The sequence below is a fragment of the Musa acuminata genome, chromosome BXJ2-1 (assembly GCF_036884655.1).
Source record: "Musa acuminata AAA Group cultivar baxijiao chromosome BXJ2-1, Cavendish_Baxijiao_AAA, whole genome shotgun sequence".
NCBI classification, from domain to species: Eukaryota; Viridiplantae; Streptophyta; class Magnoliopsida; order Zingiberales; family Musaceae; genus Musa; species Musa acuminata.
Window position 1 is genome coordinate 24351272 of NC_088338.1, and position 23944 is coordinate 24375215.

At 52.0% G+C, this 23944-nt stretch overlaps 1 non-coding gene and 37 pseudogenes across 1 annotated transcript; all 38 read left to right on the top strand.

Annotated features, from left to right (window-relative positions):
* Window positions 1-233: 233 nt before the first annotated feature.
* LOC135604559 (5S ribosomal RNA) lies at window positions 234-354 on the top strand (annotated as a pseudogene).
* A 354-nt stretch (window positions 355-708) lies between these two features.
* LOC135599292 (5S ribosomal RNA) lies at window positions 709-827 on the top strand (annotated as a pseudogene).
* Window positions 828-1177: 350 nt separating this feature from the next.
* Window positions 1178-1302, top strand: LOC135602841 (5S ribosomal RNA; annotated as a pseudogene).
* A 338-nt stretch (window positions 1303-1640) lies between these two features.
* LOC135599507 (5S ribosomal RNA) lies at window positions 1641-1761 on the top strand (annotated as a pseudogene).
* Window positions 1762-2112: 351 nt separating this feature from the next.
* Window positions 2113-2233, top strand: LOC135604660 (5S ribosomal RNA; annotated as a pseudogene).
* Window positions 2234-2583: 350 nt separating this feature from the next.
* LOC135604459 (5S ribosomal RNA) lies at window positions 2584-2704 on the top strand (annotated as a pseudogene).
* A 350-nt stretch (window positions 2705-3054) lies between these two features.
* Window positions 3055-3173, top strand: LOC135602132 (5S ribosomal RNA; annotated as a pseudogene).
* Window positions 3174-3523: 350 nt separating this feature from the next.
* On the top strand, window positions 3524-3642 carry LOC135600083 (5S ribosomal RNA). Its single transcript, XR_010482415.1, has one exon. It is a non-coding gene; the product is annotated as a 5S ribosomal RNA (ribosomal RNA).
* An 820-nt stretch (window positions 3643-4462) lies between these two features.
* LOC135604662 (5S ribosomal RNA) lies at window positions 4463-4583 on the top strand (annotated as a pseudogene).
* A 350-nt stretch (window positions 4584-4933) lies between these two features.
* Window positions 4934-5058, top strand: LOC135604199 (5S ribosomal RNA; annotated as a pseudogene).
* Window positions 5059-5396: 338 nt separating this feature from the next.
* Window positions 5397-5515, top strand: LOC135604593 (5S ribosomal RNA; annotated as a pseudogene).
* A 350-nt stretch (window positions 5516-5865) lies between these two features.
* On the top strand, window positions 5866-5983 carry LOC135603877 (5S ribosomal RNA; annotated as a pseudogene).
* Window positions 5984-6327: 344 nt separating this feature from the next.
* LOC135603128 (5S ribosomal RNA) lies at window positions 6328-6446 on the top strand (annotated as a pseudogene).
* Window positions 6447-6796: 350 nt separating this feature from the next.
* LOC135602297 (5S ribosomal RNA) lies at window positions 6797-6915 on the top strand (annotated as a pseudogene).
* Window positions 6916-7265: 350 nt separating this feature from the next.
* LOC135602881 (5S ribosomal RNA) lies at window positions 7266-7390 on the top strand (annotated as a pseudogene).
* A 337-nt stretch (window positions 7391-7727) lies between these two features.
* On the top strand, window positions 7728-7846 carry LOC135603536 (5S ribosomal RNA; annotated as a pseudogene).
* A 350-nt stretch (window positions 7847-8196) lies between these two features.
* LOC135604416 (5S ribosomal RNA) lies at window positions 8197-8315 on the top strand (annotated as a pseudogene).
* Window positions 8316-8665: 350 nt separating this feature from the next.
* Window positions 8666-8784, top strand: LOC135603916 (5S ribosomal RNA; annotated as a pseudogene).
* A 350-nt stretch (window positions 8785-9134) lies between these two features.
* LOC135602694 (5S ribosomal RNA) lies at window positions 9135-9253 on the top strand (annotated as a pseudogene).
* A 350-nt stretch (window positions 9254-9603) lies between these two features.
* Window positions 9604-9722, top strand: LOC135602697 (5S ribosomal RNA; annotated as a pseudogene).
* Window positions 9723-10072: 350 nt separating this feature from the next.
* LOC135604024 (5S ribosomal RNA) lies at window positions 10073-10191 on the top strand (annotated as a pseudogene).
* Window positions 10192-10540: 349 nt separating this feature from the next.
* On the top strand, window positions 10541-10659 carry LOC135603643 (5S ribosomal RNA; annotated as a pseudogene).
* Window positions 10660-11009: 350 nt separating this feature from the next.
* On the top strand, window positions 11010-11128 carry LOC135604315 (5S ribosomal RNA; annotated as a pseudogene).
* Window positions 11129-11478: 350 nt separating this feature from the next.
* LOC135603741 (5S ribosomal RNA) lies at window positions 11479-11597 on the top strand (annotated as a pseudogene).
* Window positions 11598-11947: 350 nt separating this feature from the next.
* Window positions 11948-12066, top strand: LOC135603601 (5S ribosomal RNA; annotated as a pseudogene).
* A 349-nt stretch (window positions 12067-12415) lies between these two features.
* Window positions 12416-12534, top strand: LOC135603644 (5S ribosomal RNA; annotated as a pseudogene).
* A 350-nt stretch (window positions 12535-12884) lies between these two features.
* Window positions 12885-13003, top strand: LOC135604417 (5S ribosomal RNA; annotated as a pseudogene).
* Window positions 13004-13353: 350 nt separating this feature from the next.
* Window positions 13354-13472, top strand: LOC135603742 (5S ribosomal RNA; annotated as a pseudogene).
* Window positions 13473-13822: 350 nt separating this feature from the next.
* On the top strand, window positions 13823-13941 carry LOC135602203 (5S ribosomal RNA; annotated as a pseudogene).
* A 350-nt stretch (window positions 13942-14291) lies between these two features.
* LOC135599537 (5S ribosomal RNA) lies at window positions 14292-14410 on the top strand (annotated as a pseudogene).
* A 350-nt stretch (window positions 14411-14760) lies between these two features.
* On the top strand, window positions 14761-14879 carry LOC135603707 (5S ribosomal RNA; annotated as a pseudogene).
* Window positions 14880-15229: 350 nt separating this feature from the next.
* LOC135602797 (5S ribosomal RNA) lies at window positions 15230-15348 on the top strand (annotated as a pseudogene).
* Window positions 15349-15698: 350 nt separating this feature from the next.
* LOC135602727 (5S ribosomal RNA) lies at window positions 15699-15817 on the top strand (annotated as a pseudogene).
* A 350-nt stretch (window positions 15818-16167) lies between these two features.
* LOC135602541 (5S ribosomal RNA) lies at window positions 16168-16286 on the top strand (annotated as a pseudogene).
* Window positions 16287-16637: 351 nt separating this feature from the next.
* Window positions 16638-16756, top strand: LOC135603878 (5S ribosomal RNA; annotated as a pseudogene).
* A 350-nt stretch (window positions 16757-17106) lies between these two features.
* Window positions 17107-17225, top strand: LOC135603269 (5S ribosomal RNA; annotated as a pseudogene).
* A 350-nt stretch (window positions 17226-17575) lies between these two features.
* LOC135602263 (5S ribosomal RNA) lies at window positions 17576-17694 on the top strand (annotated as a pseudogene).
* Window positions 17695-18044: 350 nt separating this feature from the next.
* Window positions 18045-18163, top strand: LOC135599495 (5S ribosomal RNA; annotated as a pseudogene).
* The last annotated feature ends 5781 nt before the right edge of the window (window positions 18164-23944 follow it).

Genomic DNA, 23944 nt, shown 5'->3' on the forward strand with positions numbered 1-23944 from the left:
CGGATTGGGGTCACATTAGCGATTCCGAGATCGTTCTAGAAAGTGCCGATGGTTTCGACGCGCGCTTGCCGTGACCGATACGCAGTCGTTGGGCTAGGGCTCGGAGAGAGCTTGAAATAGGGATTTCGTGAACGTTCGAGAAAGTGCCGACGGATTCGTGACGGGCAAGAGGCTCCGGACGATATTGCGCCGGCCGCGAATTGCACATAGGCGAGGGACGAAGCACGCAAAACGGGTGTGATAATGCCAGTACTAAAGAACCGGATCCCAACAGAACTCCGAAGTTAAGCGCCGACTTTGGAGAGAGTAGTACTAGGATGGGAGACCCCCTGGGAAGTCCTCGTGTTTCACTCCGTTTTGCGTCCCGAGATACGAAACATCTCCCGTAGACCTCCGAGATGATTGTTTTGGGGCTCGGAATTTACCGTGACCGCTACGCTGTCAGTATCGTGGGGCTCGGAGAGAGCTTTCCGGATTGGGGTTGCAATAGCGATTCCGAGATCGTTCTAGAAAGTGTCGATGGTTTCGACGCGCGCTTGCCGTGACCGATACACAGTCGTTGGGCTAGGGCTCGGAGAGAGCTTGCAATAGGGATTTCGTGAACGTTCGAGAAAGCGCCTACGGTTTCGTGACGGGCAAGAGGCTCCGGACGTTGATGCGCCGGCCGCGACGTGCACATCGGTAAGGGACGAACGAAGCACGCGAAAAGGGTACGATAATGCCAGCACTAAAGCACCGGATCCCCTCAGAACTCCGATGTTAAGCGTGATTTAGAGAGAGTTGTACTAGGATGGGTGACCCCTTGGGAAGTCCTCGTGTTTCACTCCTTTTTGCGTCCCGAGATACGAAACATCTCCCGTAGACCTCCGAGACGATTGTTTTGGGGCTCGGAATTTGCCGTGACCGCTACGCTGGTAGTATCGTGGGGCTCGGAGAGAGCTTTTCGTATTGGGGTCACAATAGCGATTCCGAGATCGTTCTAGAAAGTGCCGATAGTTTCGACGCGCGCTTGCCGTGACCGATACGCAGTCGTTGGGCTAGGGCTCGGAGAGAGCTTGCAATAGGGATTACGTGAACGTTCGAGAAAGCGCCGACGGTTTCGTGACGGGCGTGAGGCTCCGGACGTTGATGCGCCGGCCGCGACGTGCACATCGGCGAGGGATGAAGCACGCGAAAAGGGTGCGATAATGCTAGCACTAAAGCACCGGATCCCATCAGAACTCCGAAGTTAAGCGTGCTTTAGAGAGAGTAGTACTTGGATGGGTGACCCCCTGCGAAGTCCTTGTGTCCTTTTTGCATCCCGAGATACGAAACATCTCCCGTAGACCTCCGAGACGATTGTTTTGGGGCTCGGAATTTGCTGTGACCGCTACGCAGTCAGTTTCGTGGGGCTCGGAGAGAGCTTTCCGGATTGGGGTCGCAATGGCGATTCCGAGATCGTTCTAGAAAGTGCCGATGGTTTCAACGCGCACTTGCCGTGACCGATACGCAGTCGTTGGGCTATGGCTCGGAGAGAGCTTGCAATAGGGATTTCATGAACGTTTGAGAAAGTGCCGACGGTTTCGTGACGGGCAAGAGGCTCCGGACGATGATGCGCCGGCCGCGAAGTGCACATTGGCGAGGGACGAAGCACGCGAAACGGGTGTGATAATGCCAGCACTAAAGCACCGGATCCCAACAGAACTTCAAAGTTAAGCGCCGACTTTGGAGAGAGTAGTAGTAGGATGGGTGACCCCCTGGGAAGTCCTCGTGTTTCACTCCTTTTTGCGTCCCGAGATACGAAACATCTCCCGTAGACCTCCGAGACGATTGTTTTGGTGCTCGAAATTTTGCCTTGACCGCTACGCTGTCAGTATCGTGGGGCTCGGAGAGAGCTTTCCGGATTGGGGTCGCAATGGCGATTCCGAGATCGTTCTAGAAAGTGCCGATGGTTTCGACGCGCGCTTGCCGTGACCGATACGCAATCGTTGGGCTAGGGCTCGGAGACTGCTTGCAATAGGGATTTCGTGAACGTTCGAGAAAGCGTCGACGGTTTCGTGACGGGCAAGAGGCTACGGACATTGATTCGCCGGCCGCGAAGTGCACATAGGCGAGGGACGAAGCACGCGAAATGGGTGTGATAATGCCAGCACTAAAGCACCGGATCCCAACAGAACTCCGAAGTTAAGCGCCGACTTTGGAGAGAGTAGTACTAGGATAGGTGACCCCCTGGGAAGTCCTCGTGTTTCACTCCTTTTTGCGTCCCGAGATACGAAACATCTCCCGTAGACCTCCGAGACGATTGTTTTGGGGCTCGGAATTTGCCGTGACCGCTACGCTGTCAGTATCGTGGGGCTCGGAGAGAGCTTTCCGGATTGGGGTCACAATGGCGATTCCGAGATCGTTCTAGAAAGTGCCGATGGTTTCGACGCGCGCTTGCCGTGACCGATACGCAGTCGTTGGGCTAGGGCTCGGAGACTGCTTGCAATAGGGATTTCGTGAACGTTCAAGAAAGCGTCAACGGTTTCGTGACGGGCAAGAGGCTACGGACATTGATGCGCCGGCCGCGAAGTGCACATAGGCGAGGGACGAAGCACGCGAAATGGGTGTGATAATGCCAGCACTAAAGCACCGGATCCCAATAGAACTCCGAAGTTAAGCGCCGACTTTGGAGAGAGTAGTACTAGGATAGGTGACCCCCTGGGAAGTCCTCTTGTTTCACTCCTTTTTGCGTCCCGAGATACGAAATATCTCCCGTAGACCTCCGAGACGATTGTTTTGGGGCTCGGAATTTGCCGTGACCGCAACGCTGTCAGTATCGTGGGGCTCGGAGAGAGCTTTCCGGATTGGGGTCCCAATAGCGATTCCGAGATCGTTCTAGAAAGTGCCGATGGTTTCGACGCGCGCTTGCCATGACCGATACGCAGTCGTTGGGCTAGGGCTCGGAGAGAGCTTGCAATAGGGATTTCGTGAACGTTCGAGAAAGCGCCGACGGTTTCGTGACGGGCAAGAGGCTCCGGACGTTGATGCGCCGGCCGCGACGTGCACATAGGCGAGGGACGAAGCACGCGGAACGGGTGCGATAATGCCAGCACTAAAGAACCCGATCCCATCAGAACTTCGAAGTTAAGCGTGCTTTGGAGAGAGTAGTACTAGGATGGGTTACCCCCTGGGAAGTCCTCGTGTTGCACTCCTTTTTGCGTCCCGAGATACGAAACATCTCCCGTAGACCTCCGAGACGATTGTTTTGGGGCTCGAAATTTGCCGTGACCGCTACGCAGTCAGTATCGTGGGGCTCGGAGAGAGCTTTCCGGATTGGGGTCGCAATAGCGATTCCAAGATCATTCTAGAAAGTGCCGATGGTTTCGACGCGCGCTTGCCGTGACCGATACGCAGTCGTTGGGCTAGGGCTCGGAGAGAGCTTGCAATAGGGATTTCGTGAACGTTCGAGAAAGCGCCGACGGTTTCGTGACGGGCAAGAGCCTCCGGACGTTGATGCGCCGGCTGCGACGTGCACATTGGCGAGGGACGAAGCACGCGAAACGGGTGCGATAATGCCAGCACTAAAGCACCGGATCCCTTCAGAACTCCGAAGTTAAGCGTGCTTTGGAGAGATTAGTACAAGGATGGGTGACCCCCTGGGAAGTCCTCGTGTTGCACTCCTTTTTGCGTCCCGAGATACGAAACATCTCCCGTAGACCTCCGAGATGATTGTTTTGGGGCTCGGAATTTGCCGGGACCGCTACGCAGTCAGTATCGTGGGGCTCGGAGAGAGCTTTCCGTATTTGGGTCACAATAGCGATTCTGAGATCGTTCTAGAAAGTGGCGATGGTTTCGAAGCGCGCTTGCAATGACCGATACATAGTCGTTGGGCTAGGGCTCGGAGAGAGCTTGCAATAGAGATTTAATGAACGTTCGAGAAAGCGCCGACGATTTCTTGACGGGCAAGAGGCTCCGTACGTTGATGCGCCGGCCGCGAAGTGCACATAGGCGAGGGACGAAGAACGCGAAACGGGTGTGATAATGCCAGCACTAAAGCACCGGATCCAATAGAACTCCGAAGTTAAGCACCGACTTTGGAGAGAGTAGTACTAGGATGGGTGACCCCTTCGGAAGTCCTCGTGTTTCACTCCTTATTGCGTCCCGAGATACGAAACATCTCCCGTAGACCTACGAGACGATTGTTTTGGGGCTCGGAATTTGTCGCGTCCGCTACGCTGTCAGTATCGTGGGGCTCGAAGAGAGCTTTCTGGATTGGGGTCACAATAGCGATTCCGAGATCGTTCTAGAAAGTGCCGATAGTTTCGACGCGCGCTTGCCGTGACCGATACGCAGTCGTTGGGCTAGGGCTCGGAGAGATCTTGCAATAGGGATTTCCTGAACGTTTGAGAAAGCGCCGACGGTTTTGTGACGGGCAAGAGGCTCCGTACGTTGATGCGCCGGCCGCGAAGTGCACATAGGCGAGTGACGAAGCACACGAAATGGGTGTGATAATGCCAGCACTAAAGCACCGGATCCCAACAGAACTCCGAAGTTAAGCGCCGACTTTGGAGAGAGTAGTACTAGGATAGGTGACCCCCTGGGAAGTCCTCGTGTTTCACTCCTTTTTGCGTCCCGAGATACGAAACATCTCCCGTAGACCTTCGAGACGATTGTTTTGGGGCTCGGAATTTGCCGTGACCGCTACGCAGTTAGTATCGTGGGGCTCGGAGAGAGCTTTCCAGATTGGGGTCACAATAGCGATTCCGAGATCGTTCTAGAAAGTGCCGATGGTTTCGACGCGCGCTTGCCGTGACCGATACGCAGTCGTTGGGCTAGGGCTCGGAGAGAGCTTGCAATAGGGATTTCGTGAACGTTCGAGAAAGCGCCGACGGTTTCGTGACGGGCGTGAGGCTCCGGACGTTGATGCGCCGGCCGCGACGTGCACATCGGCGAGGGACGAAGCACGCGAAAAGGGTGCGATAATCCCAGCACTAAAGCACCGGATCCCATCAGAACTCCGAAGTTAACCGTGCTTTAGAGAGAGTAATACTAGGATGGGTGACCCCTTGGGAAGTCCTCGTGTCCTTTTTGCATCCCGAGATACGAAACATCTCCCGTAGACCTCTGAGACGATTGTTTTGGGGCTCGGAATTTGCCGTGACCCCTACGCAGTCAGTATCGTGGGGCTCGGAGAGAGCTTTCCGGATTGGGGTCGCAATAGCGATTCTGAGATCGTTCTAGAAAGTGCCGATGGTTTCGACGCGCGCTTGCCGTGACCGATACGCAGTCGTTGGGCTAGGGATCGTAGAGAGCATGCAATAGGGATTTCGTGAACGTTCGAGAAAGCGCCGACGGTTTCGTGTCGGGCAAGAGGCTTCGAACGTTGATGCACCGGCCGCAACGTGCACATATGCGAGGGACGAAGCACGCGAAACGGGTACGATAATGCTAGCACTAAAGCACCGGATCCCATCAGAACTCCGAATTTAAGTGTGCTTTAGAGAGAGTAGAACTAGGATGGGTGACCCCCTGGGAAGTCCTCGTGTTTCACTCCTTTTTGCGTCCCGAGATACGAAACATCTCCCGTAGACCTCCGAGACGTTTGATTTGGGGCTCGGAATTTGCCATGACCGCTACGCAGTCAGTATCGTGGGGCTCGGAGAGAGCTTTCCGGATTGGGGTCGCAATAGCGATTTCAAGATCGTTCTAGAAAGTGCCGATGGTTTCGACGCGCGCTTGCCGTGACCGATACGCAGTCGTTGGGCTAGGGCTCGGAGAGAGCTTGCAATAGGGATTTCGTGAACGTTCGAGAAAGCGCCGACGGTTTCGTGATGGTCGTGAGGCTCCGGACGTTGATGCGCCGGCCGCGACGTGCACATCGGCGAGGGACGAAGCACACGAAAAGGGTGCGATAATCACAGCACTAAAGCACCGGATCCCATCAGAACTCCGAAGTTAAGCGTGCTTTAGAGAGAGTAGTACTAGGATGGGTGACCCCCTGGGAAGTCCTCGTGTCCTTTTTGCATCCTGAGATACGAAACATCTCCCGTAGACCTCCGAGACGATTGTTTTGGGGCTCGGAATTTGCCGTGACCGCTACGCTGTCAGTATCGTGGGGCTCGGAGAGAGCTTTCCGGATTGGGGTCGCAATAGCGATTCCGAGATCATTCTAGAAAGTGCCGATAGTTTCGACGCGCGCTTGCTGTGACCGATACGCAGTCGTTGGGCTAGGGTCGGAGAGAGCTTGCAATAGGGATTTCGTGAACGTTCGAGAAAGCAACGACGGTTTCGTGACGGGAAAGAGGCTCCAGACGTTGATGCGCCGGCCGCGACGTGCACATCGGCGAGGGACGAAGCACCCGAAAAGGGTGCGATAATGCCAGCACTAAAGCACTGGATCCCATCAGAACTCCGAAGTTAAAAGTGATTTAGAGAGAGTAGTACTAGGATGGGTGACCCCCTGGGAAGTCCTCGTGTTTCACTCCTTTTTGCATCCCGAGATACGAAACATCTCCCGTAGACCTCCGAGACGATTGTTTTGGGGCTCGGAATTTGCCGTGACCGCTACGCAGTCAGTATCGTGGGGCTCGGAGAGAGCTTTCCGGATTGGGGTCGCAATAGCGATTCCGAGATCGTTCTAGAAAGTGCCGATGGTTTCGAGGCGAGCTTGCCGTGACCGATACGCAGTCCTTGGGCTAGGCCTCGGAGAGAGCTTGCAATAGGGATTTCGTGAACGTTCGATAAAGCGCCGACGGTTTCGTGACGGGCAAGAGGCTCCGGACGTTGATGCGCCGGCCGCGACGTGCACATCGGCGAGGGTCGAAGCACTCGATAAGGGTACGATAATGCCGGCACTAAAGCACCGGATCCCATCAGAACTCCGAAGTTAAGCGTGATTTAGAGAGAGTAGTACTAGGATGGGTGACCCCCTGGGAAGTCCTCGTGTTGCACTCCTTTTTGCGTCCCGAGATACAAAACATCTCCCGTAGACCTCCGAGACGATTGTTTTGGGGCTCGGAATTTGCCGTGACCGCTACGCCGTCAGTATCGTGGGGCTCGGAGAGAGCTTTCCGGAGTGGGGTCGCAATAGCGATTCCGAGATCGTTCTAGAAAGTGCAGATGGTTTCGACGCGCGCTTGTCGTGACCGATACGCAGTCGTTGTGCTATGGCTCGGAGACAGCTTGCAATAGGGATTTCGTGAACGTTCGAGAAAGCGCCGACGGTTTCGTGACGGGCGTGAGGCTCCGGACGTTGATGCGCGGGCCGCGACGTGCACATCGGCGAGGGACGAAGCACGCGAAAAGGGTGCGATAATCCTAGCACTAAAGCACCGGATCCCATCAGAACTCCGAAGTTAAGCGTGCTTTAGAGAGAGTAGTACTAGGATGGGTGACCCCCTAGGAAGTCCTCGTGTCCTTTTTGCATCCCGAGATACGAAACATCTCCCGTAGACCTCCGAGACGATTGTTTTGGGGCTCGGAATTTGCCGTGACCGCTACGCAGTCAGTATCGTGGGGCTCGGAGAGAGCTTTCTGGATTGGGGTTGCAATAGCGATTCCGAGATCGTTCTAGAAAGTGCCAATAGTTTCGACGCGCGCTTGCCGTGACCGATACGCAGTCGTTGGGCTAGGGTCGTAGAGAGCTTGCAATAGGTATTTCGTGAACGTTTGAGAAAGCGCCGACGGTTTCGTGACGGGCAAGAGGCTCCGGACGTTGATGCGCCGGCCGCGACGTGCACATCGGCGAGGGACGAAGCACGCGAATAGGGTGCGATAATGCCAGCACTAAAGCACTAGATCCCATCAGAACTCCAAAGTTAAGAGTGATTTAGAGAGAGTAGTACTAGGATGGGTGACCCTCTGGGAAGTCCTCGTGTTTCACTCCTTTTTGCGTCCCGAGATACGAAACATCTCCCGTAGACCTCCGAGACGTTTATTTTGGGGCTCGGAATTTGCCGTGATCGCTACGCAGTCAGTATCGTGGGGCTCGGAGAGAGTTTTCCGGATTGGGGTCGCAATAGCGATTCCGAGATTGTTCTAGAAAGTGCCGATGGTTTCGACGCGCGCTTGCCGTGACCGATACGCAGTCGTTGGGCTAGGGATCGTAGAGAGCATGCAATAGGGATTTCGTGAACGTTCGGGAAAGCGCCGACGATTTCGTGATGGGCAAGAGGCTCCGGACGTTGATGCGCCGGCCGCGACGTACACATCGGCGAGGGACGAAGCACGCGAACAGTGTGCGATAATGCCAGCACTAAAGCATTGGATCCCATTAGAACTCCGAAGTTAAGAATGATTTAGAGAGAGTAGTACTAGGATGGGTGACCCCCTGGGAAGTCCTCGTGTTTCACTCCTTTTTGCGTCCCGAGATACGAAACATCTCCCGTAGACCTCCGAGACGTTTGTTTTGGGGCTCGGAATTTGCCGTGATCGCTACGCAGTCAGTATCGTGGGGCTCGGAGAGAGTTTTCCGGATTGGGGTCGCAATAGCGATTCCGAGATCGTTCTAGAAAGTAACGATGGTTTCGACGCGCGCTTGCCGTGACCGATACGCAGTCGTTGGGCTAGGGCTCGTAGAGAGCATGCAATAGGGATTTCGTGAACGTTCGAGAAAGCGCCGACGGTTTCGTGACGGGCAAGAGGCTTCGGACGTTCATGCGTCGGCCGCAACGTGCACATAGGCGAGGGACGAAGCACGCGAAACGGGTACGATAATGCTAGCACTAATGCACCGGATCCCATCAGAACTCCGAAGTTAAGCGTGCTTTAGAGAGAGTAGAACTAGGATGGGTGACCCCCTGGGAAGTCCTCGTGTTTCACTCCTTTTTGCGTCCCGAGATACGAAACATCTCCCGTAGACCTCCGAGACGATTGTTTTGGGGCTCGGAATTTGCCGTGACCGTTACGCAGTCAGTATCGTGGGGCTCGGAGAGAGCTTTCCGGATTGGGGTCGCAATAGCGATTCCGAGATCGTTCTTGAAAGTGCCGATGGTTTCGAGGCGAGCTTGCCGTGACCGATACGCAGTCCTTGGGCTAGGCCTCGGAGAGAGCTTGCAATAGGGATTTCGTGAACGTTCGAGAAAGCGCCAACGGTTTTGTGACGGGCAAGAGGCACCGGACGTTGATGCGCCGGCCGCGACGTGCACATCGGCGAGGGTCGAAGCACTCGAAAAGTGTACGATAATGCCAGCACTAAAGCACCGGATCCCATCAGAACTCCGAAGTTAAGCGTGATTTAGAGAGAGTAGTACTATGATGGGTGACCCCCTGGGAAGTCCTCGTGTTGCACTCCTTTTTGCGTCCCGAGATACAAAACATCTCCCGTAGACCTCCGAGACGATTGTTTTGGGGCTTGGAATTTGCCGTGACCGCTACGCAGTCAGTATCGTGGGGCTCGGAGAGAGCTTTCCGGAGTGGGGTCGCAATAGCGATTCCGAGATCGTTCTAGAAAGTGCAGATGGTTTCGACGCGCGCTTGCCGTGACCGATATGCAGTCGTTGTGCTACGGCTCGGAGAGAGCTTGCAATAGGGATTTCGTGAACGTTCGAGAAAGTGCCGACGGTTTCGTGATGGGCAAGAGGCTCCGGACGTTGATTCGCCAGCCGCGACGTGCACATCGGCGAGGGACGAAGCACGCAAACAGGGTGCGATAATGCCAACACTAAAGCTCCGGATCCCATCAGAACTCCGAAGTTAAGCGTGATTTAGAGAGAGTAGTACTAGGATGGGTGACCCCCTGGGAAGTCCTCGTGTTTCACTCCTTTTTGTGTCCCGAGATACGAAACATCTCCCGTAGACCTCCGAGACGTTTGATTTGGGGCTCGGAATTTGCCGTGACCGCTACGCAGTCAGTATCGTGGGGCTCGGAGAGAGCTTTCCGGATTGGGGTCGCAATAGCGATTCCGAGATCGTTCTAGAAAGTGCCGATGGTTTCGACGCGCGCTTGCCGTGACCGATACGCAGTCGTTGGGCTAGGGCTCGGAGAGAGCTTGCAATAGGGATTTCGTGAACGTTCGAGAAAGCGCCGACGGTTTCGTGACGGACGAGAGGTTCCGGACATTGATGCGCCGGCCGCAACGTGCACATAGGCGACGGACGAAGCACGCGAAATGGGTACGATAATGCTAGCACTAAAGCACCGGATCCCATCAGAACTCCGCAGTTAAGCGTGCTTTAGAGAGAGTAGAACTAGGATGGGTGACCCCCTGGGAAGTCCTCGTGTTTCACTCCTTTTTGCGTCCCGAGATACGAAACATCTCCCGTAGACCTCTGAGACGATTGTTTTGGGGCTCGAAATTTGCCGTGACCGCTACGCAGTCAGTATCGTAGGGCTCGGAGAGAGCTTTCCGGATTGGGGTCGCAATAGCGATTCCGAGATCGTTCTAGAAAGTGCCGATAGTTTCGACGCGCGCTTGCCGTGACCGATACGCAGTCGTTGGGCTAGGGTCGGAGAGAGCTTGCAATAGAGATTTCGTGAACGTTCGAGAAAGCGCCGACGGTTTCGTGATGGGAAAGAGGCCCCGGACGTTGATGCGCCGGCCGCGACGTGCACATCGGCGAGGGACGAAGCACGCGAACAGGGTGCGATAATGCCAGCACTAAAGCACTGGATCCCATCAGAACTCCGAAGTTAAGAGTGATTTAGAGAGAGTAGTACTAGGATGGGTGACCCCCTGGAAAGTCCTCGTGTTTCACTCCTTTTTGCGTCCCGAGATAAGAAACATCTCCCGTAGACCTCCGAGACGTTTGTTTTGGGGCTCGGAATTTGCCGTGATCGCTACGCTGTCAGTATCGTGGGGCTCGGAGAAAGTTTTCCGGATTGGGGTCGCAATAGCGATTCCGAGATCGTTCTAGAAAGCGCCGATGGTTTCGACGCGCGCTTGCCGTGACCGATACGCAGTCGTTGTGCTATGGATCGTAGAGAGCATGCAATAGGGATTTCGTGAACGTTCGAGAAAGCGCCGACGGTTTCGTGATGGGCAAGAGGCTCCGGACGTTGATGCGCCGACCGCGACGTACACATCGGCGAGGGACGAAGCACGCGAACAGTGTGTGATAATGCCAGCACTAAAGCACTGGATCCCATCAGAACTCCGAAGTTAAGATTGATTTAGAGAGAGTAGTACTTGGATGGGTGACCCCCTGGGAAGTCCTCGTGTTTCAATCCTCTTTGCGTCCCGAGATACGAAACATCTCCCGTAGACCTCCGAGACGTTTGTTTTGGGGCTCGGAATTTGCCGTGATCGCTACGCAGTCAGTATCGTGGGGCTCAGAGAGAGTTTTCAGGATTGGGGTCGCAATACGAATTCCGAGATCGTTCTAGAAAGTGCCGATGGTTTCGACGCGCGCTTGCCGTGACCGATACACAGTCGTTGGGTAAGGGCTCGTAGAGAGCATGCAATAGGGATTTCGTGAACGTTCGAGAAAGCGCCGACGGTTTCGTGACGGGCAAGAGGCTTCGGGCATTGATGCGCCGGCCGCAACGTGCACATAGGCGAGGGACGAAGCACGCGAAACGGGTACGATAATGCTAGCACTAAAGCACCGGATCCCATCAGAACTCCGAAGTTAAGCGTGCTTTAGAGAGAGTAGAACTAGGATGGGTGACCCCCTGGGAAGTCCTCGTGTTTCACTCCTTTTTGCGTCCCGAGATACGAAACATCTCCCGTAGACCTCCGAGACGATTGTTTTGGGGCTCGGAATTTGCCGTGACCGCTACGCAGTCAGTATCGTGGGGCTCGGAGAGAGCTTTCCGGATTGGGGTCGCAATAGCGATTCCGAGATCATTCTAGAAAGTGCCGATGGTTTCGAGGCGAGCTTGCCGTGACCGATACGCAGTCCTTGGGCTAGGCCTCGGAGAGAGCTTGCAATAGGGATTTCGTGAACGTTCGAGAAAGCGCCGACGGTTTCGTGACGGACGAGAGGTTCCGGACATTGATGCGCCGGCCGCAACGTGCACATAGGCGACGGACGAAGCACGCGAAATGGGTACGATTATGCTAGCACTAAAGCACCGGATCCCATCAGAACTCCGAAGTTAAGCGTGCTTTAGAGAGAGTAGAACTAGGATGGGTGACCCCCTGGGAAGTCCTCGTGTTTCACTCCTTTTTGCGTCCCGAGATACGAAACATCTCCCGTAGACCTCTGAGACGATTGTTTTGGGGCTCGAAATTTACCGTGACCGCTACGCAGTCAGTATCGTAGGGCTCGGAGAGAGCTTTCCGGATTGGGGTCGCAATAGCGATTCCGAGATCGTTCTAGAAAGTGCCGATAGTTTCGACGCGCGCTTGCCGTGACCGATACGCAGTCGTTGGGCTAGGGTCGGAGAGAGCTTGCAATAGAGATTTCGTGAACGTTCGAGAAAGCGCCGACGGTTTCGTGATGGGCAAGAGGCCCCGGACGTTGATGCGCCGGCCGCGACGTGCACATCGGCGAGGGACGAAGCACGTGAACAGGGTGCGATAATGCCAGCACTAAAGCACTGGATCCCATCAGAACTCCGAAGTTAAGAGTGATTTAGAGAGAGTAGTACTAGGATGGGTGACCCCCTGGAAAGTCCTCGTGTTTCACTCCTTTTTGCGTCCCGAGATAAGAAACATCTCCCGTAGACCTCCGAGACGTTTGTTTTGGGGCTCGGAATTTGCCGTGATCGCTACGCAGTCAGTATCGTGGGGCTCGGAGAAAGTTTTCCGGATTGGGGTCGCAATAGCGATTCCGAGATCGTTCTAGAAAGCGCCGATGGTTTCGACGCGCGCTTGCCGTGACCGATACGCAGTCGTTGGGCTATGGATCGTAGAGAGCATGCAATTGGGATTTCGTGAACGTTCGAGAAAGCGCCGACGGTTTCGTGATGGGCAAGAGGCTCCGGACGTTGATGCGCCGACCGCGACGTACACATCGGCGAGGGACGAAGCACGCGAACAGTGTGCGATAATGCCAGCACTAAAGCACTGGATCCCATCAGAACTCCGAAGTTAAGATTGATTTAGAGAGAGTAGTACTTGGATGGGTGACCCCCTGGGAAGTCCTCGTGTTTCAATCCTCTTTGCGTCCCGAGATACGAAACATCTCCCGTAGACCTCCGAGACGTTTGTTTTGGGGCTCGGAAATTGCCGTGATCGCTACGCAGTCAGTATCGTGGGGCTCAGAGAGAGTTTTCAGGATTGGGGTCGCAATACGAATTCCGAGATCGTTCTAGAAAGTGCCGATGGTTTCGACGCGCGCTTGCCGTGACCGATACACAGTCGTTGGGTAAGGGCTCGTAGAGAGCATGCAATAGGGATTTCGTGAACGTTCGAGAAAGCGCCGACGGTTTCGTGACGGGCAAGAGGCTTCGGGCGTTGATGCGCCGGCCGCAACGTGCACATAGGCGAGGGACGAAGCACGCGAAACGGGTACGATAATGCTAGCACTAAAGCACCGGATCCCATCAGAACTCCGAAGTTAAGCGTGCTTTAGAGAGAGTAGAACTAGGATGGGTGACCCCCTGGGAAGTCCTCGTGTTTCACTCCTTTTTGCGTCCCGAGATACGAAACATCTCCCGTAGACCTCCGAGACGATTGTTTTGGGGCTCCGAATTTGCCGTGACCGCTACGCAGTCAGTATCGTGGGGCTCGGAGAGAGCTTTCCGGATTGGGGTCGCAATAGCGATTCCGAGATCATTCTAGAAAGTGCCGATGGTTTCGAGGCGAGCTTGCCGTGACCGATACGCAGTCCTTGGGCTAGGCCTCGGAGAGAGCTTGCAATAGGGATTTCGTGAACGTTCGAGAAAGCGCCGATGGTTTCGTGACGGGCAAGAGGCTCCGGACATTGATGCGCCGGCCGCGACGTGCACATCGGCGAGGGTCGAAGCACTCGAAAAGGGTACGATAATGCCAGCACTAAAGCACCGGATCCCATCAGAACTCCGAAGTTAAGCGTGATTTAGAGAGAGTAGTACTAGGATGGGTGACCCCCTGGGAAGTCCTCGTGTTGCACTCCTTTTTGCGTCCCGAGATACAAAACATCTCCCGTAGACCTCCGAGACGATTGTTTTGGGGCTCGGAATTTGCCGTGACCGCTACGTAGTCAGTATCGTGGGGCTCGGAGAGAGCTTTCCGGAGTGGGGTCGCAATAGCGATTCCGAGATCGTTCTAGAAAGTGCAGATGGTTTCGACGCGCGCTTGCCGTGACCGATACGCAGTCGTTGTGCTACGGCTCAGAGAGAGCTTGCAATAGGGATTTCGTGAACGTTCGAGAAAGTGCCGACGGTTTCGTGACGGGCAAGAGGCTCCGGACGTTGATGCGCCGGCCGCGACGTGCACATCGGCGAGGGACGAAGCACGCGAACAGGGTGCGATAATGCCAGCACTAAAGCTCCTGATCCCATCAGAACTCCGAAGTTATGCGTGATTTAGAGAGAGTAGTACTAGGATGGGTGACCCCCTGGTAAGTCCTCGTGTTTCTCTCCTTTTTGCATCCCGAGATACGAAACATCTCCCGTAGACCTCCGAGACGTTTGATTTGGGGCTCGGAATTTGTCGTGACCGCTACGCAGTCAGTATCGTGGGGCTCGGAGAGAGTTTTCCGGATTGGGGTCGCAATAGCGATTCCGAGATCGTTCTCGAAAGTGCCGATGGTTTCGACGCGCGCTTGCCGTGACCGATACGCGATCCTTGGGCTAGGGCTCGGAGAGAGCTTGCAATAGGGATTTCGTGAACGTTCGAGAAAGCGCCAACGGTTTCGTGACGGGTAAGAGGTTCCGGACATTGATGCACCGGCAGCGACGTGCACATCGGCGAGGGACGAAGCACGCGAAAAGGGTGCAATAATGCTAGCACTAAAGCACCGGATCCCATCAGAACTCAGAAGTTAAGCGTGATTTAGAGAGAGTAGTACTAGGATGGGTGACCCCCTGGGAAGTCCTCGTTTGGCACTCCATTTTGCGTACCGAGATACGAAACATCTCCCGTAGACCTCCGAGACGATTGTTTTGGGGCTCGGAATTTGCCGTGACCGCTACGCAGTCAGTATCGTGGGGCTCGGAGAGAGCTTTCCGGATTGGGGTCGCAATAGCGATTCCGAGATCGTTCTAGAAAGTGCAGATGGTTTCGACGCGCGCTTGCCGTGACCGATACGCAGTCGTTGTGCTAGGGCTCGGAGAGAGCTTGCAATAGGGATTTCGTGAACGTTCGAGAAAGCGCCGACGGTTTCGTGACGGGCAAGAGGCTCTGGACGTTGATACGCCGACCGCGACGTGCACATAGGCGAGGGACGAAGCACGCGAAACGGGTACGATAATGCAAGCACTAAAGCAACGGATCCCATCAGAACTCCGAAGTTAAGCGTGCTTTAGAGAGAGTAGAACTAGGATGGGTGACCCCCTGGGAAGTCCTCGTGTTGCACTCCTTTTTACGTCCCGAGATACGAAACATCTCCCGTAGACCTCCGAGACGTTTGTTTTGGGGCTCGAAATTTGCCGTGACTGTTACGCAGTCAGTATCGTGGGGCTCGGAGAGAGCTTTCCGGATTGGGGTCGCAATAGCGATTCCGAGATCGTTCTAGAAAGTGCCGATGGTTTCGACGCGCGTTTGCCGTGACCGATACGCAGTCCTTGTGCTAGGCCTCGGAGAGAGCTTGCGATAGGGATTTCGTGAACGTTCGAGAAAGCGCCGACGGTTTCGTGACGGGCAAGAGGTTCCGGATGTTGACGCACCGGCCGCGACGTGCACATCGGTGAGGGACGAAGCACTCGAATTGGGTGCGATAATGCCAGCACTAAAGCACCGGATCCTATCGGAACTCCGAAGTTAAGCGTGCTTTAGAGAGAGTAGAACTAGGATGGGTGACCCCCTGGGAAGTCCTCGTGTTGCACTCCTTTTTGAGTCCCGAGATACGAAACATCTCCCGTAGACCTCTGAGACGATTGTTTTGGGGCTCGGAATTTGCCGTGACCGCTACGCTGTCAGTATCGTGGGGCTCGGAGAGAGCTTTCCGGATTGGGGTCGCAATAACGATTCCGAGATCGTTCTAGAAAGTGCCGATGGTTACGACGCGTGCTTGCCGTGACCGATACGCATTCGTTGGGCTAGGGCTCGGAGAGAGCTTGCAATAGGGATTTCGTGAATGCTCGAGAAAGCGCCGACGGTTTCGTGACGGGCAAGAGGTTCCAGACGTTGATGCGGCGGCCGCGACGTGCACATCGGCGAGGGATGAAGCACGCGAAAAGGGTGCGATAATGCCAGCACTAAAGCACCGGATCCCATCAGACCTCCGAAGTTAAGCGTGATTTAGAGAGAGCAGTACTATGATGGGTGACCCTCTGGGAAGTCCTCGTGTTGCACTCCTTTTTGCGTCCCGAGATACGAAACATCTCCCGTAGACCTCCGAGACGTTTGTTTTGGGGCTCGGAAATTGCCGTGATCGCTACGCAGTCAGTATCGTGGGGCTCGGAGAGAGTTTTCCGGATTGGGGATCGCAATAGCGATTCCGAGATCGTTCTAGAAAGTGCCGATGGTTTCGACGCGCGCTTGCCGTGACCGATACACAGTCGTTGGGCTAGGGCTCGAAGAGAGCATGCAATAGGGATTTTGTGAACGTTCGAGAAAGCGCCGACGGTTTCGTGACGGGCAAGAGGCTTCGGACGTTGATGCGCCGGCCGCAACGTGCACATAGGCGAGGGACGAAGCATGCGAAACGGGTACGATAATGCTAGCACTAAAGCACCGGATCCCATCAGAACTCCGAAGTTAAGGGTGCTTTAGAGAGAGTAGAACTAGGATGGGTGACCCCCTGGGAAGTCCTCGTGTTTCACTCCTTTTTGCGTCCCGAGATACGAAACATCTCCCGTAGACCTCCGAGACGATTGTTTTGGGGCTCGGAATTTGCCGTGACCGCTACGCAGTCAGTATCGTGGGGCTCGGAGAGAGCTTTCCGGATTGGGGTCGCAATAGCGATTCCGAGATCATTCTAGAAAGTGCCGATGGTTTCGAGGCGAGCTTGCCGTGACCGATACGCAGTCCTTGGGCTAGGCCTCGGAGAGAGCTTGCAATAGGGATTTCGTGAACGTTCGAGAAAGCGCCGATGGTTTCGTGACGGGCAAGAGGCTCCGGACGTTGATGCACCGGCCGCGACGTGCACATCGGCGAGGGTCGAAGCACTCGAAAAGGGTACGATAATGCCAGCACTAAAGCACCGGATCCCATCAGAACTCCGAAGTTAAGCGAGATTTAGAGAGAGTAGTACTAGGATGGGTGACCCCCTGGGAAGTCCTCGTGTTGCACTCCTTTTTGCGTCCCGAGATACAAAACATCTCCCGTAGACCTCCGAGACGATTGTTTTGGGGCTCGGAATTTGCCGTGACCGCTACGCAGTCAGTATCGTGGGGCTCGGAGAGAGCTTTCCGGATTGGGGTCGCAATAGCGATTCCGAGATCGTTCTAGAAAGTGCCGATGGTTTCGACGCGCGCTTGCCGTGACCGATACACAGTCGTTGGGCTAGGACTCGAAGAGAGCATGCAATAGGGATTTCGTGAACGTTCGAGAAAGCGCCGACGGTTTCGTGATGGGCAAGAGGCTCCGGACGTTGATGCGCCGACCGCGACGTGCACATCGGCGAGGGACGAAGCACGTGAAAAGGGTGCGATAATGCCAGCACTAAAGCACCGGATCCCTTCAGAACTCCGAAGTTAAGCGTGAGTTAGAGAGAGTAGTACTAGGATGGGTGACCCCCTGGGAAGTCCTCGTGTTGCACTCCTTTTTGCGTCCCGTGATACGAAACATCTCCCGTAGACCTCCGAGACGTTTGTTTTGGGGCTCGGAATTTGCCGTGACTGCTACGCAATCAGTATCGTGGGGCTCGGAGAGAGCTTTCCGGATTGGGGTCGCAATAGCGATTCCGAGATCGTTCTAGAAATTGCCGATGGTTTCAAGGCGCGCTTGCCGTGACCGATACGCAGTCCTTGGGCTAGGCCTCGGAGAGAGCTTGCAATAGGGATTTAGTGAACGTTCGAGAAAGCGCCGACGGTTTCGTGACGGGCAAGAGGCTCCGGACGTTGATGCGCCGGCCGCGACGTGCACATCGGCGAGGGACAAAGCACGCGAAAAGGGTACGATAATGCCAGCACTAAAGCACCAGATCCCATCAGAACTCCGAAGTTAAGCGTTATTTAGAGAGAGTAGTACTAGGATGGGTGACCCCCTAGGAAGTCCTCGTGTTGCCTTAACCCATCTATTTGCAATCTTTTTTGAATAAAATTTCTTATACACTTTATAGATCATCTTGGCTTCCATCTAAGATTGACCTATTGAGGAATTCATCTCTAAAACCGATTTTTGTGTTGATATAAATTTTCATCGTAAACTGCTGAAATTTTTCGATGAGAATTCTGCTATCGCAACTTGCACCAATTTCCTTGCTGTTATACTGCCGAAATTTTCTTGATTAAATTAGTCATCCTTGCTGTCATATAAACTGTGATTTTGCTATCAATTCCCTCCTCAATTCTTTTTTTTGGTAAGTAATTCCCTCCTCAATTCTCTCAAGTTTTTGGTGGAAATTACGTCGAGAAACCGCTGTTTCTTCGACGACAATTCTAGTCTTACAAGACAACACATACTTGCTGCAACTTCCACTGATTTCTCTCAAACCTTTGCTGCCATCTACCACAGATCCAAAACTTTCATCCACATCCCTAAAACTCCACTAAACCACACCCTCAAACTGCACCCAAAACTGCCACAAAACAAGCCTAAATCGTAGCCTACATCCACCGATCCACCAACCCTTTCGACCATCACTTCTCTCTTTAACCTGACAACAAATGTTCCTTATGGTCACAATGGGTTTCTGCTAGGTATCTTTCAAAGGAATCAATCTGGGAAATTTCAACAAGAACATACCACTCTTCAGCTTGGAAAGGAATTTTAAAGGCAAGGAATTGGCTAATCAAACACATTTCTTATGCAATCTCTTCTGGAACTAGTACTAATATGTGGTACGATCCTTGGGTGAATGGGAAGAGTATATTTCAATTATATGGCGACAGAATACGAAAAGATCTTGGGGCTCCCAAAGATTGGAAGGTTTCCGAGTTCATTGCTAACGGTACTTGGTGTCTTTTCTCCCGAAATGTTATCACTTTGGCCGACTATCATAGCTATTCCAATCAGGAACAACTCTTCAGATATACTTATTTGGCCTCATGACAATGGCAAATTTAGTGCCACATCCGTATGGAATCAAATTAGACAAAGAAATAACAAGTGGGTCCCAAGCAGTTGGACATGGGATCGACCGGGATCACAAAGACACTCCTTATGTACATGGCAGGCCCTTCTCAATAAACTACCTACAATAGACAATATGAAAAGAAGAGGTATCTATCATGTTAACCGATGCTCCCTTTGTTTGCAACAAGAAGAAACTGTTGACCACCTTTATTTTGCTTGTAATTATACAAAATGGATATGGAAGGAGATTCTCTAGCGATTTGAACTCAATAGACTGCCGCAACCAAACTTGCACCAAGAACTAGGCGACCTTATGCAATGTTTCTCAAGAAAAGGGCCACTTACACAACTGGCAAAGGTTACTTTCAGATGCGCTATTTGGTGGATGTGGAAGGAGAGATGTAATAGAATCTTTGAATGTCAACACACAAACAATGCTCAGATCTTGAAAGAGATTATTAGAGACTCAAGATCCTGTATGGAGCATGATCTCAAAATCGAGCACTTCACCCGAAGAGAAAAAGATATTTTTATCAAATTTAATTTTGCTATTAGCTAAAGATCTTGGGAATGATGTCAAATAATGTACCCACAGGTAGTTATAGTCTACAGCATGTGTAGTCATAACTATCGCATTCGCACTCTATGAGTTAATTGGCTTTGTCTATGACTTGTATAGATAAAGCTATTTGTAGAATCTTTACACATAATCAATTTACTTTTACTTACCAAAAAACAAATGAGAGATCTTAACATCATAGATTTGGAGGCATATACTATGGCATCTAAGGAGGTAATCGATGCTAAATTCGAAGCCTTGGAGGTGCGAATGGAGGATAAGATTCGGACACTCTTTACCGAACTTAGATTGGGCCGACTACTAAGCCCGAAAAAATCATATCACGGAGAGAGCTTTGCCTAATCGCACCAGGCCCGAAGAGATGAGTTCCAAGGGAGGGGAGGCTCTATGATCGATCCCAACTATCCATGCATAAGGGTGGACTTCCCTAGATGGGAAGAAGGAGACCCGATTGGTTGGATCTTGCATGCGGAGCGATATTTTCGGTACCATAAAACTGCGGATGCATCTATGGTGAAAATTACAGCTATACATCTTGAAGGGGATGCTATACAGTGGTTTGACTGGTTTGAACATACTTATGGAGTCCTTTCATGGCAACAATTCAAAGAAGGACTGCTGATCCGCTTCAGACCAACCGATTACGAGAATATTGACGGACAACTAGCAAAGATCCGACAAACCTCCACCATTCAGGAGTACCAAACCAAGTTTGAAAGGTTATCTAATCAAACTCTTGATTGGTCTCAAAAACAGCTATTGAGGACCTTTATTGAGGGCTTGAAGCCAGAGATCCGAGGAGAAGTTAAAGCGCGACAACCGTACACGCTTATGGCAGCCATCTCTTTCGCATGACATCAAGAGGAGCAATTGAACCATGAAGCTCGAAGGACTAGGGTCACTCCTCAACCAGTAATATTGAAGCCCTTAGCCCCCCCTACTGTTGACCGAGTCCCTGCACCAAAAAGGTTGACAAGAGAAGAGCTTCAGGAGCGATCTGCGAAGGGGTTATGTTGGCATTGCGACGAGCCGTGGAGCCATGAGCATCGCTGTAGTAAAGGGAGACTTTTTATCATTGAACCAGTAGAAGAAAAGGTCATTGAACATCCAGAAGAGAGCATTGAACATAAAGAAGAAGATGCAGAAGAAGAGCCACAACCGACCGAAGTTACGGTACATGCACTAGCCGGCTACTCAAACCCGCAAATGATGAAAGTTGGAGGCCTTCTCAAACAACAACTGATCACTGTTTTCATCGACACGGGCAGCACTAATAATATCCTAAACAGTAAGGTTGCTATCCGAATGGCATTACCTATCGAGAATCGTTGCAGGTTTGATGTTAAGGTCACCGACAGATGGATTTTGAAGTGTGATCGTAGGCGCCCACAGGAGAAACTATTGCTGCAGGACCAAGAGATAATTGCAGATTTCTTCCTTCTTCCTCTTGATGATCATGAGGCCATGCTCAGAATTAAATGGTTGACAACATTAGGTGATTTTTCTTGAAATTTTATGAAACTAATTATGAAATTTTACAATAAGGAGAAACAGGTGATACTGCACGGGAAACGTGGGGGCGACGTAACGATGATTTGCACACAACAAATGAAGAAGGTTTTGCATAAAGCATTCAGTGGCTTTTTGGTACAACTTGAGCAGCAAACTAAGGGAGAGTCAACAGAATTTGAAGATCCAAATCTATTTCCTTTGCTTGCTGAATTTTTAGATATATTTGACGAACCGCGCAACCTACCTCTTACCCGCCGGCATGATTATTATATAAAGATTCTTCCAGGCAAACCTCTAGCAAATGCTCAGCCATATCAGTATCCACATCTCCAGAAGGATGAAATAGAATGGATTGTAAAAGAGATGCTCGAAACAGGAGTTATTCGGCCATGTTGCAGCCCCTACTCTTCACCGGTGCTCCCCATACGAAAGAAGGACGGAACATGGCGATTATGTGTTGACTACCGAGCTCTCAATGGCATAACCATCAAGGATAAATATCCTATTCTAGTAGTAGATGAATTGCTTGATGAAAGGGAGCACAAATCTTCACAAAGCTGGACCTTCGATCCGGGTATCATCAAATACAAGTATGCGAAGAAGACATACCGAAAACCACCTTTTGAACACACAACAACCACTATGAATTTTTGCTTTCTTCAAAAGAAGGTGGAATATCTTGGGCATATCATATCAGAGGAAGGTGTGGCAGAAGACCCCTTCAAAATTGAAGCAATGCAAAACTGGCCTACCCCGAGGAACATAAAATTGCTACATGGCATTCTGGGTTTAACAGGCTACTACTGCAAGTTCGTGAAAAACTATGGCGACATCAGTGCACCACTTACTTCCTTACTGAAAAAAGATGTCTTCCAATGGTCGAATAGAGCCTCCGTTGCCTTCGACAAACTTAAGGCAGCCATGACGATGATGCCGGTGCTAACACTACCATATTTTAACCGACCCTTCATTATTGAGGCCGACGCATCTGGAGTCAGAATTGGAGCCATTCTCATGCAAGATGGCCGACTACTCGCATACACTAGCAAGGCAATATCTCCCTCCCATCAAACTAAGTCAACATATGATAAGGAGATGCTCGCCATTGTGCGTGCAGCAACGAGGTGGAGACCCTACTTGATTGGTCGACGATTTCAAAATAAAACCGACCATAAACGCCTCAAGTACTTTATGGAGCGAAAGATACCATCCCTTGAGCAGCAAAAATGGGTAACAAAACTTCTTGGATTTGATTTTGAAATAACTTACAAAAAGGGGAAAGAGAATGTTCTTGCAGATGCGCTTTCGCAGCTACCCGAGCAAGTTGAAGTTTCGGCCGTTTCACTTCCGACCAGCGACTTCCTTGAGGATATTAAGATGGAATGGCAGGAAGATTCAAATACTAGTAAGATTATAAAAAAATTGGAGGAAGCACCAAGCCCCATGGCTCATTACAATCGGGACTCAAAAGAAATTATGCTATAAGGGACGCATTGTGCTTGTGACAAATTCTACTTGCATCTTCAAGAGCAGATTTTGGACAAAGTTATTCCATATGCAGGGTACTAAATTGAAAAGGAGTATGACATATCACCCACAAACCAACAGCCAGACGGAAGTTTTAAATAGGTGCTTGGAGACAGCCCAAAGCCACCCACCAAATATGACTACCCAAAGAGAACTCCAAACCCAGCCAAGTGTCATTATTGATCGACGGATCGTGACTCGACGACGACGACCCACTAATGAAGTGCTAATAAAGTGGGCGAATCTACCAATAGAAGATGCCACTTGGGAGAACTATGACGACTTGAAGATCAAATTTCCAGAATTCACGAATCATCAGCCTCGAGGACAAAGCTGATTTGAAGAGGGCGGCGGGTCTGTTAGGACTCTAGCTTGGAGAGTCCTAATTGAGAGGGACATTCATGTAAAACTGTTAGGACTCTAGCTAGGAGAGTCCTAATTGAGAGGGACATTCTGTTAGGACTCTAGCTAGGAGAGTCCTAATTGAGAGAGGCATTCAAGTAGGAGGTGTTTTCTTAGAGAAGAATTAGGAGTTGTAAGGGAATAGGAGTCTTGACTATGAGTCCTACTAGGAGTTGGTTAGAAGTAAGAGTCTTAAGTAGGAGTACTATTATGAGTTAGGGTTTAGAAGCCCTATAAATAGCCATGTATTCCTTTTCTTTTGATAAGCAATAGATGAATCTTTTCTGCAGCCTTTGAGCAGCAACTTGGAGGGAGGAACCCCTATAGAGTTCCAAGGAGGCTGATCCCCTAAAGAGATCAACCCTAAGTTTAGAATCTGCAAGGGTTCTATCAGACCCCCTGGGAAGTCCTCGTGTTGCAGTCCTTTTTGCGTCCCGAGATACGAAACATCTCCCTTAGAGCTCCGAGACGATTGTTTTGGGGCTCGTAATTTGCCGTGACCGCTACGCAGTCAGTATCGTGGGGCTCGGAGAGAGCTTTCCGGATTGGGGTCGCAATAGCGATTCCGAGATCGTCCTAGAAAGTGCCGATGGTTTCGACGCGCGCTTGCCGTGACCGATATGCAGTCGTTAGGCTAGGGCTCGGAGAGAGCTTGCAATAGGGATTTCGTGAACGTTTGAGAAAGCGCCGAAGGTTTCGTGACGGGCAAGAGGCTCCGGACGTTGATGCGCCGGCTGCGACGTGCACATAGGCG